This window comes from Drosophila sulfurigaster, chromosome 2R (assembly GCF_023558435.1).
Source record: "Drosophila sulfurigaster albostrigata strain 15112-1811.04 chromosome 2R, ASM2355843v2, whole genome shotgun sequence".
Lineage (NCBI taxonomy): Eukaryota > Metazoa > Arthropoda > Insecta > Diptera > Drosophilidae > Drosophila > Drosophila sulfurigaster.
Window position 1 is genome coordinate 20345728 of NC_084882.1, and position 4052 is coordinate 20349779.

A 4052-nucleotide genomic window follows, 5' to 3' on the forward strand; every position below is an offset into this window, starting at 1 on the left:
GGAATCTGAACGGGTATATGAATATAAAACAATTAAATAAAGTATATTTTAAAACCAATTTTAATGCAGATAAGATATTTCATAAACAATTATTTGATTTATGATTTTTTTAAGGAAATTCAATTCTTAACAGTATTGTTAGTTAATAACAATTAAATATGGAAAAAGTATCCTTAATGATAATGTTTATATGCAATGCCTAACAATATTTTTATTTTACTATAGAAAGTTGAAAGAAAGATATAAACAGAGTATTCTTTAGTCAATCACCCAAATTTAATGCGAATTTGGTTGTTTTATGTTTTGGGTTTTGTGTTGCAAGTCGTAAATATCTATTAAATTATTCAACTAAATGGCAATTAAAATCGGTAACAATCGTTTACGTGTGCGATAAGTGTTTATACATAGTTACGTTACGTATACGTAATAATAGATAATTTATTCTGCTGCATTATAATTCAAAATTTAAATTCAACACAAATTGGGTCAAGATGCATTTAATTTAAACTTCAACTCTTAAAGAGAGTTATTGACTAAGGTTTAGTTTATGCAACGCAAATAATTTTTAAGGCAAATTAACGAAAACATTAGTAAATAAAAGAAATGAAAAAGCAAGCACTATTTACTCGCTCCTTATATAAAAAATTAATTTTCGTTTAAATTTGATGTAATTTATTGTTAAGAATGAAATGATTTTTACAAAATTTCTGCAGCAACGAATTGGATTTTGTAATTAAATCCTTTTTTTATTTTGCCTTTGCTCTGCGTGTGTATTTATTTGCATATGTATGTTTTGACCAATGTTGTGTAAGCCTAATTTAATTACAAATGCCATAAAATTGACCAACAGCAACAGCAACAGCAACAGTGGGCGCAAAAAAAGTGTGTGCTCGATACTTTGGACAATAACTGCGAATTTTAATTAAATGCAAATAAGTGACGAGTGTGTGTGGCAGGGTGTGTGTGTGTGTGGCATGTGGCGTTATTGCATATTAAATTTGCAGCATTTTTGGTTCGTTTGATGTTTTGCAGTGCTGAGGCTGCACGCCGTGTGACTTTTCAATGTGCGCAGCAGCTGAGCGACCGCCGCCCAAAAGTATGCAACATTTTCAAATCAAATTTTGGCCATTTTATGCAATTATGCATGCAATTGTGGCATGTGCACATGTTGTTGCTGTTCATGCTATATGTATGTATGTGTTTATGTGTTTGTTTGTGAGGCAGTAGTGGTGCCTCTCTATTGCATTTTCATTTGATTTCATTTGTGGCCATTCAAATTTGCAACAAATTTCGTATATTTTTTTGTATTTTGTGTTATTGTTGTGCTCCTTGGTTTTTGCTGTTCGCCTGGCTGTCGCCCAACTGGGCGACCATTAATGCCACTTCAACTAAATTATGACACACACACACGCACACTTTACATATGACAACGAGGCTGCTGCTGATGCTGCTGTTGTGGCAACTGTAAAACTTGCGAATAACATGGAAAAGTCCTTCGCATCCTTTGCACATCAACATCAACGCCTGTTGGGCGCATGTTAAACACTCAAATGCAATTTGTTAGACAAGATATGTGGCAACCGCCGCGAAGCTGCACAAATCCCCTTCCTTTCCCCTTCCCCTTGCCTTTCCCTATATCCTATACCCTATATGCCTGTCAGGCTGTCGGCTATGTTGGCAGCTGCAAAATTTATGCAAACGCATGCGCCAGCCGAACGCATAATTCACATAATTTGTAGCAGTTGCATTTTTCGCCAAAATGCTGCTACATTCAACTTCTTCTCGTTGCTGCTATTGTTGTTGTTGCCACAGCTGCTGCGGCGCTTTGGCGTGTTTGATATGTTTTGTTGCCTGTTGTGGCAAGTGGCAAGTGGCAAGCGGCAAGTGCCATAAGACAGCAGTCACCACACTGATGCATTGCTGATGGTCGAACAATTTAGCATATAACAAAATTGCATTGCAAATTATCAACATGGAAAATAGCAAAAACCCATCACACAACCCTCAACTCCTTCTCCTTAAGGCATCTTCAATGTGGCCCAACTGTCACTCAACTGGAAGCAACACTTTAAAAATATGCCACAACTTATTTAAAAGCATTCAGATGCGGACAACAGCTGCTGACGACAAGCAGACGGAGACGAGTTTATTAAAAGCCAAAATAACCAAGTGCCAAACGGATGCCAACGGATAGGCAGCAAAAGGTCTTAAGGATTTTGCATTTACCAAACCCAGCGCACACCTGACACACTGGGGAGGTCATAAATTAAGCATCCTGCCATTTGACACATGACCATATTTGGGATAAGACTATGACAACAGCTGTGCCAAACACTTAATAAATTGAGACTTCAATTAAATTTAAACTAAAACATTAAAATAAATGACTTTCGGTTGATTATAAATAAATTCCTAGTAAAGTCAAGCATAGGAATGTGCAAATCCGTTGCCAATGAATCTTTTAATGTCAATCTAAAAAATGAAATCCTGCAAAAATTATAAATATTTATTGTTCATTTAATACAAGTTAAACCCCTTCTGATCTCTCTAAAACCTTTGATAGCTTAGAATATATTTTCAGGCATTGTTAATGCAATTGCAGGTTTCGATTTTCACCTAAGTATAAAATCATGAAACTATTTTTGATAAATAAATAATGACATCAAGCATTGTTCTATAACTACTTAGATAAGTTGATGTTTTTATTGAAAACAAGTAACAAGTTTTTCCTATAATATACTTGTATTTATTATACATATTTATAATATTTATTATACAGCAGTATTTCTTAAACAACTCACATAACTTTTATCCGATCGCAATAAAATTCCCAGGAATCATAAATACTATAGTTATTATTGTCTGTACCAAAAAATCTACCTTAAAAATACGATTGGTTTTTGAAACAAACTTTATCTGCATACAAACATAAGAAGTGCTGTCTTATAGTCTCTAAGATCTAGGTGTTCATACGGACAGACGGACAGACAGAAGGACATGGCTATAGCGTCTCAGCTTTTGACGCTGATAAAATTATATATGTATGTTATATATCTACTTTATGGGGTCGGAGATTCATTCTTTTGCAGGTTACATACATTTCATGCAAGCACAAACTTATAATACCCATCTACCCTATGGCTAACGGGTAGAATAATTCAGATGAATTGCTGCAACGGACAATTAATAATTGTCACTCAGAAAACATTAGCAATAACAAAATAAATATCTAAACAAATTCCAAATATTGATTAGCTTCATAAATGTTAACAAACTTTTAATCACTGGCATAAAATAAATACGTCAAGACAAAACAAAGCATAGGCATATAAAATTACCAATATAAATGAACATTTCATTATAAAATCTAATAACTTTAACATTATAGAGAATAAAGTTTTTCATACCACGTTCAATCATAACTACTGAGATAAGCTCAAGCTTTTGTTAAAAATATCTCGTTGAACTGCTGCAACGCACAATTTATAATTGTTTTGAATAAAACATAAATTTATGGCATTAATATCGAGTTTTGTAATCAGGACAAAGTGAAAGAAAGTGAAGCAGAAAGATGCCGATAGACAGACAGATATGGCAGGAGAGGGAAGATGGTAAAAGTTTTTAATTAAAAATCTGCCAATAAATTATTTGTCACGCGAAGAAAGACGATGTCAGGCCGAAGCAGCAGCAGCAGAAGAAGCAGCAGCAACGGCATCGGCAGCAACGGTGGCAACGGGAGCAGCAACAATAATCATAATAAGCAACCGCAACTCAAAAGAAAATTCATTACAACAAATATTTCTCATTAACTGATTATGCAAGGCATTAGCATAGACAACAGCAGCAGCCAACTTGCTGCACCCTGTTGGCACCATCTCCTCCTCATCCTCTGCATTCACTTCCCTTCGCACTCAGCACCCACTCAGCGGACATTGCGCACTTCTTGTCAGGCGTCTTTTGCGTTTTGCAAAGTTTTTCTAATTGAAAATGCAAACGGGCCAACACAAAGGGGAGACGCGGGTTACGCAGATCAGCAAGGGCCAAAAGCTACA